Source organism: Pelodiscus sinensis, chromosome 11 (assembly GCF_049634645.1).
Source record: "Pelodiscus sinensis isolate JC-2024 chromosome 11, ASM4963464v1, whole genome shotgun sequence".
In the NCBI taxonomy this organism is placed as follows: domain Eukaryota; kingdom Metazoa; phylum Chordata; order Testudines; family Trionychidae; genus Pelodiscus; species Pelodiscus sinensis.
The window spans coordinates 4,179,965-4,196,017 of record NC_134721.1 but is presented as its reverse complement, the minus strand read 5'-3'; the positions used below and the strand labels follow the sequence as shown (position 1 = coordinate 4,196,017).

Below are 16,053 nucleotides of genomic sequence, written 5' to 3'. Positions count from 1 at the left end.
CAGGCCCACCCACTGCTCCGGGTCCCTTTAACTCAAGTCTTCAGTTCCGTGGCCCCAGCCTTCACCAATGCTTCACCCTTACCTCAGGGCTCTTCTGTGCTCAGGCCCAGCTGCCAGGCAGGAGAGCTTTCTCACTCCCTGGCTCCTTGATGTCACTGAGCTGTCCATGGTGCTGTAGTTCCCTTTGGCCGGCCAGGAGCACCAACCACCCTCCTCTAGCTCTAGCAAGGAACTGACTCTGGCCTGCACTTCAGCTCCTTTTAGACTAATCTGAGACCTTCTGATTGGTCGGCTCCTTGCAGCATCCCACCCTCCATCTGGCTGCATCCTGTGCTGTCTCATAGAATCCTAGAGCTGGAAGAGACCTCAGGAGGCCATCAAGTCCAGCCCCCTGCTCAAGGCAGGACCAATCCCAACTAAATCAATCCAGCCAGGGCTTTGTCAAGCCAAGACTTAAAAATCTCTAGGGATGGAGATTCCACCACCTCCCTAGGTAACCTATTCCAGTGCTTCACCACCCTCCTAGTGAAATAGCTTTTCCTAATATCCAACCTACATCTCGCCCACTGTAACTTGAGACCATTGTTCCTTGTTCTACCATCTGTCACTACTGAGAACAGCCTTTCTCCAGCCTCTTTGGAACCCCCCTTCAGGAAGTTGAAGGCTGTTATCAAATCCCCCCTCACTCTTCTCTTCTGCAGATTAAACAAACCCAAATCCCTCAGGTTATGTCTACACTACCACCCTAGTTCGAACTAGGGTGGTTAATGTAGTCATTCGAAGTTGCAAATGAAGCCCAGGATTTAAATATCCCGGGCTTCATTTGCATCTTGCCGGTGCCGCCATTTTTAAATCCCCATTAGTGCGGACTCCGTGCCTGCGGCTACACGTGGCACAGAGTAGGTAGTTAGAATTAGAACGAGGAGTAACGGTAGTTCAAATTAGAAAGCCTAATTCAAACTGCCTACTCCGTGCCGCGTGTAGCTGTGGGCACAGAGTCCGCACTAACGGGGATTAAAAATGGCGGTGCCCGGCAAGATGCAAATGAATACATTAACCACCCTAGTTCAAACTAGGGTGGTAGTGTAGATATACCCTCAGTCTCTACTTATAGGTCATGTGCTCCAGCCTCCTCATCATTTTGGTTGCCCTCCACTGATCTGTCTCCAATGCATTCACATCCTTTCGACAGTAGGGGGCCCAGAACGGGATACAATACTCCAGATGCGGTCTCACCAGAGCCGAATAAAGAGGAATAATCACTTCTCTAGATCTGCTGGCAATGCTCCTCCTAATGCAATCTAATATGCCATTAGTCTTCTTAGCTACAAGGGCACACTGGTGACTCATATCCTGAAGGACCTCACTGCTCCTCTCCTGTTCCTTTCCTGGCCTGAGTATGGCAGGATGCAGAGGTCTCCAACAGGGAGCTTCTGGGTCTAATTCACCCTTTACACAACTCCTCTTCCTATATTCCCTCACTCCTCCACCCCCTACAGAGATTGGAAGGGTTCTCCTGTTGCCGTAGTTATCTACCTCCCCAAGAAGTGGCAGTGAAGTCAAGAGATCCTCCATCTGTCCAGTGCTGTTTACACTGGGGATTAATCTGACATAACTATGTCTCCTATGCAGTGTAGATTTTGGGAGTAGCTATGACAAAGTAAGTTTCCAGCACAGACCAGCCCTTAGATGTTAATAGGAGGGTGAGTCCACCACAATCAAGTAGTCTGGGATTTATCCCATCATTAGCACCTCTCTGTTGACACTAGATCAATCCAATGGTGCTGCCAGGAGTGAGAAAAATCCACACTGCCAGGCGATGTAGCTATACTGATATAACCCCTCAGTGTGGACAGCACCAGATGGATGGAAGAACTGTTTTTGTCAACGTAGCTATTGCCTCTTGGGATGGTGAATTAACTACAGAGATGGGAGAAAAAAAAAACATGCCACAGAGCAAACTTGCTTTTGCTAGCAAGAGTGGCAGTGTGCACAGTGCTATGTTGGCAGGAAATGGCAATGTAGCTACTATCACTCACTTGAGGTGGCTTTATTATGTTGATGGGAGAGAGCTCTCCTGTTGGCATAGAGCAGCTACGGAAGTGATCTTAGGGTGTGTCTAGACTACCTAGTTTTGTCGACAAAAGTGGACTTTTGTCGACAAAACAATACCAGCGTCTACACTACCGCGGAGTTCTGTCGACAGAACTCCGCGGTTTTGTCGACGCTGGTATACCTCATTTTACGAGGCAAAACACCTTCTGTCGACAGACTTCTGTCGACAGAAGATGTTATTGCCTGTAACGTTGCATCCAGACTACGGAGTTCTGTCGACAAAGTGGCTTGCTTTGTCGACAGAACTCCATGTGTGTGGACGCAAATTGTCGACGGAAGTTTTGTCGCCAGTATCTGTTGACAAAACTTCCGTCGACAAAACGCGGTAGTCTAGACGTACCCTTAGAGCAGTGTGCAACAGTGCTCCTTCTAACATTTTCAATCCTTGGGCGGGTTGAATTTTCTTTTGGGCAGGTTAAATTTTCTTATGTGCTTCACCAATATGGAGGCGTTGTGTAGATGTGCACCCCCAGTACAAACAAAACACCTAGGCTACATCTACACTGGCATGATTTTCTGGAAATGCTTTTAACAGAAAACTTTTCCATTAAAAGCATTTTCGGAAAAGTGCGTCTAGATTGGCAGGACGCTTTTCCACAAAAGCACTTTTTGCGGAAAAGCGTCCGTGGCCAATCTAGACGCGCTTTTCCACAAAAAAGCACCGATCGCCATTTTCACGATCGGGGCTTTTTTGCGGAAAATAAATCTCTGCTGTCTACACTGGCCCTTTTGCACAAAAGTTTTTCGGAAAAAGACTTTTGCCCGAACGGGAGCAGCACAGTATTTCCACAAAAGCACTGACAATCTTACATGAGATCGTCAGTGCTTTTGTGGAAATTCAAGCGGCCAGTGTAAACAGCTGGCAAGTTTTTCCGGAAAAGCAGCTGATTTTCCGGAAAAACTGGCCAGTCTAGACACAGCCCTAGATATAAAGAGACATTTTAAAAACATTCATAGGTCTAAAAGAAACATTATTAAAACAAGGGATAATTAACAAAGAGAAATGCTTAAGCCATGGTACACCCACATCTTGAATATGGAGTACACATGGGGTCGCCTGATCTCAAAAAAGATATATTGGCATTGGAAAAGCTTCAGAAAAGAGCAACAAAATGATTAGGGGTTTGGAACGGATTCTATGTAAAGAGAGATTTAAAAGACTTGGACTTTTCAACTTAGAAAAGAGGAGACTAAGGCGGGATATGATAGAAGTCTATAAAATCGTGACTGGTGTGGAAAAAGTGAACAAGGAAAAGTTATTTACTTATTCCCACAATATAAGAACTAGGGGGGTCACCAAATGAAATTAATAGTCAGTAGGTTTAAAACAAAAGGAAGTTTTTCTTAACTCAGCACATAGTCAACCCGTGGAACTCCTTGCCAGAGGATGCGGTGAAGACTAGGACTTTAACAGGGTTCAAAAAAAGAGCTAGATAGATTCATGGAGGTTAAGTCTATCAATGGCTATTAGCCAGGATGGGTAGGAAAGGCGTCTCTAGCCTCTGTTTGTCTGCAATTGGGTAACAGAAGAGGGATCATGTGAGGATTACCTGTTGTGTTCCCTCCCTCTGGGGCATCTGGTATTGGCCACTGTCGGCAGACAGGATACTGGGCTAGCTGGACCCTTGGTCTGACCCAGTATGGTCGTTCTTATGTTTTTAAGATATTTTTCGTTAATATGGGGTGAGCAAAATACTAGCCCACGGACAGTATCTGGTGCCTCAGGGTTAGTCCCTGGCAGGCCACCGCTGCTGCCTCCACAAGTATGGGTAATTGCAGCTCCCATTGGCTGCGAATCGTTGTTTCCAGCCAATGGGAGCTGCAGGAAGTGGTGTCCCGGTCTGTGCCACTTCCCGCAGCTCCCATTGGCCAGAAGCGGTGATCTGCAGCCATCGGGAGCTGCAATTGCCTGTACCTATGGAAGCACAGGTAAATATAGCAGCAGCAGCTTCCCAGGGTCTAATCCTGGTGAATCGCCATCGTTTTATTGCCTCCCCCTGATTTACTATGGAATCAAATAAAAAGAAAATTAACACTACCCTTGGAGGAGCACATGTATTTTATCATCCCTTCTAACACCAGCTAGTAAACACACCAAAATGGGGCATACTGAAAACAGCTATATAAATAAATCAAAGACATGGCCATTAAATAAAAGCATAAAAAATATGTACCAGAGCCCCAATTTAACAACCTACTCCTGTACACTACTAAATCTCCAGAAACTCCACTAAAGCTGCTCTCAAAAAATGAAGCATATGCCAAAACACTAGCATGCTACACACTTTTACAGTTCAAAACACTCTCCCTTCTTGCATGCATATTAGCTGCACATAAGCTCAGCGTTAAGATGCTAAACAAATCTATGAGTTAACTAGAAATAGTCATGCTTTCCTTGCATATTAATGCTCTCCAGGCTCTCCCGTTAATACAATTTTTACTGACACTGAAAAGGAGAGGAAAAGGCATTCACTCAGGCTTATAAAGTGTCTTTTCAAACTCTTGATGAATAGTGCACACACATAGAACTGTAGAAATAAGTAATAAAGCAACACAGGCAGCAAAGCCACAAGCAAATGACAACACTGAAAATATGAAGGGAAGTAAACCATCAGGAGGTGGATATTTTAAACTAATGATTAGGACCCATGGTTTGCTGGCAGTGAGAGGGTCTGACTCTTGCTGCAGCCCAGATGGGAGTCAGGATGGCCCAAACAAACTCCCCTCCCCAACCTCACTAACACCAGCACCCTCCCACCCCATATTTCCCTTGCCTGTCCCATGCAATCTGCCCCGCACCCCCGCCAGCCCAGCCTAGTGATGGGGGAGAGAGCTGGATTTCTCATAAGCAGTTGCAGACAAGCCCAGTTGCTGTGACCAGCACAATGTCTCTCCTTCCCTCTCCTGGCTGCTGCAGCCCAGTTGGGAGACCAGATATCTTGACCTCCCCACCGACTCCCTCCTTCCCCTTATGTCCCCTACTTACTCGCTGTCCCCAGCAGGGAGCTACTGCAGCTGAAGGAGAGATGCCCCTCCTCCAGCCCGGCAGCTCTCTGTGCACCAGCCCTGAGCTCCAGGGTGGAACTCATTAAACAGCTGGGTGGCCAGGCTGCCGCGCAGTGTAGAGGGAACCTTGGCTTGCTGGCATAGACATGGCCACAACTTTGGGTAGCAGAAGTAAACTTGGGGAGGTCTATAACTCAAGGAACCCTTGGTTAAATGACTCCACATTTGGATCACTAAGGGTACGTCTAGACTACATGGCTCCATTGACGGAGCCATGTAGATTTGTTTGTTTGGCAAAGGGAAATGATGCTGCGATTTAAATGATCGCGGCTTCATTTAAATTTAAATGGCTGCCGCGCTGAGCCGACAAAGAGCTGATCAGCTGTTTGTTGGCTCAGCGCGCTAGTCTGGACGCTCCCCTGTCGACATGAAAGCCCTTTATTGTCCTCCCTGGTAAACCTCATCCTACGAGGCATAACAGGGAGGTCGATAAAGGGCTTTCAGGTCGGCGCGGGAGCGTCCAGACTAGGAGCAGTCCTATGGCACCGTAGAGACTAACAAACTGGTTGGGTTATGAGCTTTCATGGCTAAAACCCACTTCATCAGATGAGTTGGAGTGGAACCCACTGCTGAAGTAGCTTTTGCCCATGAAAGCCCATGACCTAATGAGTGTGTTAGTCTCTAAGGCAGGGATGGGCAATAATTTTTGCAGGGGGGCTAGTTAATGAATTTTGGTACATGGTCCCGGGCCAGCTCCACCCCCAAAAGGGGAGGGTTTTGGGGAAGGGGGTAGGGTAGGGCTGGAGACAGATGCTTTGAATTAAAAACACAGCAAAGGGCTCGCAGCTCCGGCCCCTGCCAGGATAATGCCATGACCGGGAGCCATTTAAATAGGATCCGGCTACCTGAGCCACCCCCTGGAAATTTGGTGGCATGGGCAGCAGAGTATAAATAGAAATCAGCCAGATCTAGTCTGCGGGCTGGATCAAAGTGTTAGGCGGGCCGGATCCGGCCCCTGGGCCGCTTCTTGAGCAGACCTGCTCCAGGGCCAGCCCACACCTTTCTGGCACCTGAGGCGGGGAGCTCAAATGACACCCCCATGCCTCCTTTTCTCCAGCCTGCCTGTTATGTCTCTAGTGCCCTCCTTCCTCCAGCACAGCACTCCCCCATCTCTGTGACTATAGAGTGGAGAGAATACATAGGCACCAGCAGCAGATACAATTTTCTACACTCTAGGTCCTAGTGGCGCCCTCCCCAGACTGGCACCTGAGGCGGTCGCCTCAGTTCGCCTCATGGTAACACCAGTCCTGGTCTGCTCTAAGATGCCAAAGGACCGTGTCCTATTTTCAGTCTGGGTCTCTCAAAGTTTTAATGAGTGCCATGCACGACCTTTGGTAAAACTCACACCACTTTGACCCACAGCAGTTTGGCCTCTAGGGGTAAGTCTACACTACCCCGCTAGTTCGAACTAGGAGGGTAATGTAGGCATATCGCACTTGCAAATGAAGCCCTGGATTTGAATTTCCCGGGCTTCATTTGCATAAGCCGGGCGCCGCCATTTTAAAATTCCGGCTAGTTCGAACCCCGTGCCGTGCGGCTACACGCGACACGGAGTAGCTAGTTCGGATTAGGCTTCTAATCCGAACTAGCTGTACTCCTCGTGGAATGAGGAGTACAGCTAGTTCGGATTAGGAAGCCTAAGCCGAACTAGCTACTCCATGCCGCGTGTAGCCGCGCGGCACGGGGTTCGAACTAGCCGGAATTTTAAAATGGCGGCGCCCGGCTTATGCAAATGAAGTCCGGGAAATTCAAATCCCGGGCTTCATTTGCAAGTGCGGTATGCCTACATTACCCCGCTAGTTCGAACTAGCAGGGTAGTGTAGACATACCCTAGCTCAGTGGGGGAGAGAAAGACAACTAGAAACTTTTTTTTTAAATGGTTGCCTCTCCGGACCCCCTCAGTCAAATGACTCTTACTTTGGCCCACTTACTCTATCGTGAGCCCTCCAGACGTACACTAAATTGCCAAAGAACTCCAGCTCAGCTTGCTGATTTCCTTAGAGGACTTATAAAGGTTGACCGTAGACACAGGTCATAATGCAACCTTCCCTCCGCTGGAATTCCCACACCGCTCTATTTAGAGTGGTTCTTAGCGGATGATTTTGATCAGTTGAATTCCACCCAAAGGCTGGATAACATGCGATATGTGAGACTGCCCGGACTGTCAGGAACCAGACTGGGAACAGTCAACAAAGTTATTTCAGGTATCCAAGGGCCGTGAGGGGGTAACAAAACACCCTCTTGCTTGAACGGATAGTCAAGTTCATGGCTCCTCAAGGACACGACGCTGCCATCAATGCATGACCCATCGGTGACAGAGGAGGCTGTGTGTGTGGAAAAGGGATCTGACTGGAAGCACATAAGGACTCTGAAGCCAACTGCAAGTATGAAGCCAAAATAAGCAGAGGCCTCAATAGTTTTGAGGACTTCTATTTTCAGAAAAGGGCTAAGAATTTCAGACTGGCCCACATGCTTTCCCACACGGCATTCGCTCAAGATCAGCGCCTGGTGCGCCAGGCCTGGAAGCTTCTCTGCAAAGCGGCATACTTCTTCGCTCTGTCCGCAAATGTTCGGAAGCTGCTGGTCACAGGGCAGGGATGCAGCAGCCCCAAAGTTGAATGGGATTTCATCATTGGCCACTGCCCTTAACTCTGAAGAGCTGAGCCGGGCCCACGCAGTCGGGGGACTCAGTGGAAGCCAGAAAACACATAGGTTTGCTCAGTTTTGCTTATAACCCAGCAGTAAGAACTTACTTCATGCTGAATCTTGGTGCACACATTAAAAACATCTTCTGGGCTAAATAAAAAGGGAAATAGCTTGGCTTATTCAAATATATATATATAAAAAGATGCATCCAAAATTTAAAAATATAGCTCTTTGTAAGCTTGGGGAATAAAGAGAGTATACAGCCTCTTCCCGACTTCCAAACCGGTTACGGACCAAGCAAATGGTCGTAACTCGGTTCGTTCGTCAGTCGGATCCCATAGAGTTACACGCGGCCGCGCTGTTCATAAGGGCGGATCGCATTCGTAACTTGGGGTCTGCCATTTACGACAGCTTTGGTCGTAACTGCAAATGGTCGTAAGTCAACCGTTCGCAACTCGGGAACTGGCTGTACATGTTTCAAGCAAAGAAAAATGTGCACAACTAAAATGTTTTTCCTCCTGTGCATCTCAGCCCCTCCTTCATCCACTCCACTGATTTTTGATCTGAGGAAGTGGGTCTGGCCCACGAAAGCTCATCATCTAATAAACCATCTTGTTAGTCTTTAAAGTGCTACATTGTCCTGCATTTTGCTTCAACTACCCCAGACTAACACGGCTACATTTCTATCACTATTCCACTGAATGAGATTTTAATTGTTTTTCACTCTCAATATTGCCTTGTAAAGCTCAAGACATAAAAAAGCAGAACTAATTTTTAAGCAGGATGATACAAAGAATAATGGGGTTCTTAAAAATTGGAAAAATTCCTTTTATGCCCTACTTTTGAAGCATTATATACTGCCTGCTAGCATCACTCCTCTTTCCTCTACTGCTTCGTCCTCACAACTTTTCTTCTAACACATCTTCTTGGTCTCTTTCCACGTATTTTTATTCAGGTTTCATACTTGAAGTTGGGGGTGGGAGAAAAATCCTGCAGTTACAGAATCTTGGGAGCATAGGAAATATGGGAAACCTTCCACCTTCACTGGGAGTCTCCTGAATTCTATTATAATTTTTACTTTTTGTTCCAAAATATTTGCAAACTCAAATAATCAGATTTCATTTTACATGTTCATGCTGCTAACAGTTGTGCATGTGCTTTGCTGCTTCCCAGTAAGCTTCATCTCTTGCCAGAGAAGGGACAGAACGAGAAACTCGTTTAAAGCCAATAATGCATCAATATGGGCTTGTCGGCCACACTTTTCACAGTGCTCAGTCACCACCTCTGGAACTCTGTGTGTGTGTGTGTGTGTGTGTGTGTGTGTGTGTGTGTGTATGTAGTTTTTATATCCATTGATTCAGGGCTATTGATTGCAAACACAATCCCAGCAGATAAAACCAGGATGCAAAGGAAACACATGCAGAATGATAAGTGACCCAGCATGCTGTAAATTCAGAAATAGATCAATCTAATTACAGTGGTTCTCCCAAAGAGAGGATGATAGACTAGCCATAGTTGCCGATTTGCCTTATCGTACCATCTAGATCCCCTGATCAGGGTCTCTTAGGGTGTGTCTAGACTACCTAGTTTTGTCGACAAAAGTGGACTTTTGTCGACAAAACAATACCAGCGTCTACACTACCGCGGAGTTCTGTCGACATAACATCGACAGAACTCCGCGGTTTTGTCGACGCTGGTATACCTCATTTTACGAGGCATAACACTTTGTCAACAGAACTCTGTCGGCAGAAGGTGTTATTGCCTGTAACACTGCGTCCAGACTACGGAGTTCTGTCGACAAAGCGGCTTGCTTTGTCGACAGAACTCCATGTGTCTGGACGCAAATTGTCGACGGAAGTTTTGTCGACAGTATCTGTCGACAAAACTTCCGTCGACAAAACGCGGTAGTCTAGACGTACCCTTAGTTCTAAACGGGAGTAGGGAAACTTTTTGGGGCTGGAGGCCGCTTACCCACAGAAAAATCAGTCAAAGGCCACACACAAGTGAGAAGCAAAAAACAAAACAAACCAACCCAAAACAACAATAAACCAAACAACAAACAAACAAACAAACCAACCAACCCTTGGAAAGGGTTCAGAAAAGGGCAACTAAAATGATTAGGGGTTTGGAACAGGTCCCATATGAGGAGAGGTTAAAGCGACTGGGACTTTTCAGTTTAGAAAAGAGGAGACTGAGGGGGGATCTGATAGAGGTCTATAAAATCATGAGTGGTGTGGAGAGGGCTGATAAAGAAAAGTTATTTATTAGTTCCCATAATAGAAGAACTAGAGGACACCAAATGAAGTTAATGGGTAGCAGGTTTAAAACTAATAAAAGAAAGTTCTTCTTCACACAGCGTGTAGTCAACCTGTGGAACTCCTTGCCAGAGGAGGCTGTGAAGGCTAGGACTATAACAGAGTTTAAAGAGAAGCTGGATAAATTCATGGAGGTTAGGTCCATAAAAGGCTATTAGCCAGGGGATAGAATTGGTGTCCCTGGCGTCTGTTTGTCAGAGGCTGGAGAAGGATGGCAGGAGACAAATTGCTTGATCATTGTTTTCGGTCCACCCTCTCTGGGGCACCTGGTGCTGGCCACTGTCGGCAGACAGGCTACTGGGCTAGATGGACCTTTGGTCTGACCCAGTACGGCCGTTCTTATGTTCTTATGTTCTTAACTGACGTAGCCCCCAAGTGATGAGAAAGAGACTCCCTATATTCCCTTTGCACTCCAGACCCAGGCTAGTACATTTTGCATGCTCCAGCCCCATGGTGGGGCATCAGAGAGACTGGATTGCCAGCACAGGCTCCCCAGTGCTGGGTGGGGACCCCTGAGCTTTGGGGGCCACATCCAAGCAAGCTGGGGGCCGGATGCGGTCCCTGGGCCTGAGGTTGCTACCCCTGTGCTAGACACTGTGATACTAAGAGATAGTACTAGGTAATTGACCCGTTGTAAATGAAATGTGCAAATGCGTGGGTTTCCCATCAGTTTCAGGTTTGGTAATGCCTCAACAGGAGGCTGATTCATCATCGTCTCTCTAATGTGGCTTCGCAGCCTGAGGGTCCCACGGTCAGGAAGCTCAGAGGTGGGGAAAAGCCACCTAACTGGACTGGGACCTGGCCACAAAATGTACATACTGACACTCCCACTCGACCCTCAGGCCAAACCACCGACGCCAATAAGTATGTTTCCTGCACAGCGACTCTTCGCAAGTGTGATCTCCTTTTTAATTAACACCCTAATCTTCCCATCCCCTCCGCTGAAATCAGCCAGTTAATGAGTAGCTGGTGCCCAGATGTTAAAGGCTTGGGAGGCTATTGCTGCACGTCAGCTTTGTTTATGCCAGCGAGCTTGGGGAGGGTTCCTGACAGTTGGGTTCATTTTACAGATTAACTCGCCTGATAAATGTATCAAACTTCCAACAGATGAAATGACGGCTCAGGCCATCAACACTGTCAAAGGCTGGGGAGAAAGGACAGAGCTCAGTATGGGAGGCGGGGGAAGGCCCAGCTGGGGAAGACAGGCTGAAGCCCCACCCCTTCTGTCCGAAGCCACACCTCCTTTCCCCCAGACCATGCCTCTTCCACAACCTTCCCTCCACCCAGCCAAGTGCTGCCCAATCCCAGCTGAGAGCGGGGACTGGCACGTGGAATGGCCCCACCCCCTTCCAGGAGGCTGGGCAACATAGGCAGTTTTGGGAAGGCAATGCCTCTCCTTGCCTACATTATCCGCCATCCATGCAGCTTGGCGAAACATACCACAGAGAAAGCAAATGGTGGGGAGGTCATGTGCACAGTCTGCAAATCCCGCCCCCTGCCATCTTGTTTTTGCACAGTACAGTTTGGCCCATGGCTTTTTCTGCCAATCAGGAAAGCTGTACATGACGAGAGGGGAACGTGGAAGGAGCAGGACTTATAGCACCCTGTGAGCCCGGTCCTGCACTCCCACTTACTGAAGTCAGGAGGAATTCAGGAAAGAGCTCAGAATTCTTACGGGATCCACCCCAGGGACACACACTCTCCACCTTGGCAGATGAAGGTCCAGCGGGGGTTGGGAAGAAAACAAACAAAATATGAAAACAAAGTACAAAAAGCAGCAAGCACTGAATGGCGCTATTAGTCCAGGTAGGTATGAGAATACACACTGGATGGGTGTATAGCATACGCATGACACGGGGGAACTCCTTCCGGGCCAGGGCTACCCCACCCCACAGCAACAGAGGAGACAGGAGATGACTGCCACCGTCTTGCTCAGGCTGGCTATGGCGTGTGTGTTGTGTATGGCCAGGATGAGAACGCATAAGATGGGGTGTCCTCAGATCCATTGTTTATCTGCTGCATGCGTCTATATCACCTCCATGACACTGGAGAAAATTATGTGCCTGCTCCCCTACAGAGACCAGTGAAACCTCACCTGAGCAAAACAATTAGTACAGTAAACTTCCGATAATCTGGCACCTTTAGGACCCAGGGGGTGCTGGATAATCAGATATGCCGGAGTACCGGAAGGGGGGCTATGAGGGGTTTGGGGTGGGGCGGGGGAGTCAGTGGGGAACTGCCCAGCGTGGGAGAGGGTGGCGCTGTGGGACCAACCCGGTAGCACCCCAGCTGCTCTGCCCCTGGCTTCCCCAAGTCTGCCACTGGTCAGTTTCAGCAGCAGCAGACTTGGGGAAGCTGGGGGCAGAGCAGCTGGGGTGCTGCTGGGTTGATCCCGTAGTGCCGCTCCTCACCTGAGCCGCCCTGTGGGACCAACCAGGCAGCACTCCAGCTGCTCTGCCCCCGGATTCCCCAAGTCAGCTGCTGGTCAGTTTCAGCAGCAGCAGACTTGGAGAAGCCGGGGGCAGAGCAGCTCCAATGGTCCGGCTGGCCGGAGCACTTCCGGGTTCCAGTTGGTGCTGGACTATCAGGAGTGCTGGACCACTGGATGCCGGACAATTGGAGTTTTACTGTATTTGTGTTGAGGAAGGTGTTAGTCAGAGATCGGGGCCCTGCTGCGCTAGGTGCTGTACAATTTTATAGTTAGAGACAGTTCCCACTTGAGGTGCTGATCCAAGGCCTTGATCCTGCAACAGACTCCACAAGGACAGAACTCCAGTAGGTGCCACGTGGCTGTAGGGTCTGTTAATGTGGAGTCCTCGCAGGACTGGACCCTCTCCTCCAAACGTGTACCCAGGGAGCAGCTCTCCACCTGCAGCTCACCACTTCCAGCCATTGGCACTTCCAGTGCCACTTCCTGGGGCTGCTGCTTCTGGCTCTGTGGGGGCTGGGAGCCGACAGCCTAGAGGGGGCTGGAAGTAGCTGGGTTGGAGTGCCCCCATTTAATCAGTTAACCAATTAAACTTAATGTTTAACTGGTTAACTAAATTAAACAGGATTTGATGTCCCTAGCACGCAACTAACTCGACTCAGTGTTGCAGCACTACCAGTCTCTGCAGGACTAGCACACATGAGTCACATCACTCACCTACACAAGTATCTCCAGGGTAAGACCCTGTCTGCTGCGTATGCCTCATGCCGTAGGCAACAATTATCTGAGGAATTTTTAAGTTAAATATTTTGCTATTGGTGTGTGGGTCTCCGTTGGCTCCTTTAATTACCACCTGGCATGCTAGACAGGGCTTTAGAACCCTCCACAAATTGCCTAAAATATTCCCCTCTCCTTCCCCATGGAACGATCCCTTTGGTCCCATCAGTGACAGAAACCTGACACTGCCAATCCCAATTTCATAAAACACACATTTCTATCCTTTGCAGACTGTGAAGTATTGAGCTGTTAAGCCGTCCCTGCTCTGCACTTCAACCCAGGGGAATGTTTGGGGAAAGAAAGGAATATTTCTCCTGGCAGCTGCTAAAAACCACTCAGAGGTCTGAAAAGCGAGACGCGTTCATGGCCGTGATAGATGAGCAGGAAGCAGATCCCAACCCCCCCAAATGTTTGCCAGTAGATAAAGATGAAGCACTGTCAGAGATCACAGTGACAAGAGTGAAGGTGTTGGACCACACAGATAAATTAAAGGCTGTGCAAAGAACTGGGTATTATTTATCCGAGAGCTCTGAAGGAAGGGACGAGCTAAGCAGCTGAGCTGCTCACAACACTATACAAGCTTATGAAAACAAGTCACTGTGCTGGAAGAATGGATACACATACATGATTAGGTACACACACATATTATCTTCTTATATATTTTAGAAATGGGCATCTGTCTGTTAGTTCAAGAACTCCTCCTAAACGGTAAGAGCTAGGACCACCAAATTTGGTAGGTAGCTTCCTCTTATCCTAACTTAAAAGCAAGGCCAGGGTTTGGTTGTGCCAGGACAATGGAATGTGCTTGGAATCCAATTGTTTTTCATAAAATGGAAAGGGAGGGGTCTGATAGGAGGGACAGCTATACTGCAGAATGACCAGAGGGCGGCAGCAAGGAGACCAGGACAGCTATAAGGAGACCCATTGGGCCAGCAGGGCAGAGGGGTGGAGAAAGGGACAGCTATTTACTCTGTATTTCAGAGAATTTGTCTATTTGTGTCTATCCCTCAGCCAGGGGACATGCATCCCGCGCCTGGCTGCAGCAGCCATGGAGAGGTGCTTCTCACCTGGCCCCAAGCTGCTGCAGTGAGAGAGGTCCTCTCTCCCCAAGGCAGCCTGCACCCTGAACCCCTCCTCCCCAGCCCCACCTCAGAGCAATGATTTAAATGAAGAAAAACAAAACGTAAGGACCTGAGCAACCTTCCAGCTATGCCTCTCTAACCATCGTGCTCTCGAACTCTCTAGACCACCAGAAGGGTGTGCGAGAGAGTGCCAGACTGAGTGGCGTGCTAGACGGCTTTGAAAGGATGAGTCTGGGATGGAGACGACTCTGGCAAATGACTAAGCCATGAGCGAACTGGGCAAGCCATCTGAAAGGGGGGTAACAATACCTCCGTAGGATTCCACTCCCTCGCTATTCAGGATCTGCCGCATATCTGATAGCAACACTCCTTGAACATGGCCTCACAGATGGACTACCATTTTTTGAACCCCAGGAGATCCAGGGGGCTTAGGAGCCAGCTGCAAAGGGCTCGGTGAGAGCCATGAAAACCAGCCAAGAAAGTTTCTCTCAACTTTGGCTTAACAGAGAAGCCAGTGTCTGAATCTGAATTAATTCGCTTTTTGCCCCCTACATAGACTCCTCTAGGACGGGGTTGCATCAGAATCAAGGAGCTTATTCGAAAGCAACAGCGACTGAAGTTTTATGTAGAGACCATCAGAGTCCAGGGCTCTCAATCGGGTGTGTTTCCTGAGCACTATATTCAAACCAATGGATAAGCTGAGAACCCCCCATCGTGGTGAGATATCAGACATTTGACCCCCCCATACCCTTACTTCTGAGGGCATTCCGAGTCTGATATTTCATATATCAAGACTCCCCTCAATTACTACCAACTATCCTCACTGAATATTGCCTTTTGGTCCACCTAACTTTCTGCAGCATGTATTCGATTTGTGCTTCTGAAACAGCCAGGCCATCCCTAGCGGAAATAACCTAATGATTCTGAAAAAAAGGTGACCGGATATTTATTTTGATATACACCATCTTCTACAAACTTAAGAAATGAGTCTTCTTGCACAGAAAGTTATGGAAAAATAGGCACCAGGTATAAACACATAGTATTTATAAAATGCTAGCAGGCTAAATATTCAGAAGTTACTAAGAATGTTATAAAATGGATCCTTTTCAAAAGGAATCAAATCGGATTGAGTTTGCCCAGTTTGGGCTTATATTTTTCAGGGTCCTATATACGACATCATTTCTCTCGTTAACTGCAAGGTAGCATGTCCGTCCATTGCTTTATTCCAATGTTACACCAATCGATAAGCAAATCCTACAGTTCTCAGTACAAGGGACAATCTGAAGAAATGAATATTGATTTCTGTGTACACACAATAAGGAGGAATGCAAAACTAATTCATCGTGAAGAAATGTTTAAATAGCTTCAAAAAACAGACTTTGAGATTGCAAACCAATTATTGCCGCATTGAATTTCCTTTCTGAAAACAACTCACGTGAAACTAATAGACTCCAGATCTTAAACTTTCCCTAGAAATATATAATCCCACCTGTGGTTTTCTTACATCCCATCAAAGTCTGCTTTTCATTTTCATGACCAGCATCCCTATATGACTGATATCATGATAGTAATTAGCTTCGACCAGAACTAATATTGTGATATGCATGTATTTCTTCGTACATTT

At 47.8% G+C, this 16,053-nt stretch overlaps 1 protein-coding gene across 3 annotated transcripts in view; it reads right to left on the bottom strand.

The window, feature by feature from the left end:
• SYNPR (synaptoporin) overlaps positions 1–16,053 on the bottom strand; it is a 231,591-nt gene that overhangs the window by 79,293 nt on the left and 136,245 nt on the right. The window lies entirely within an intron of this gene.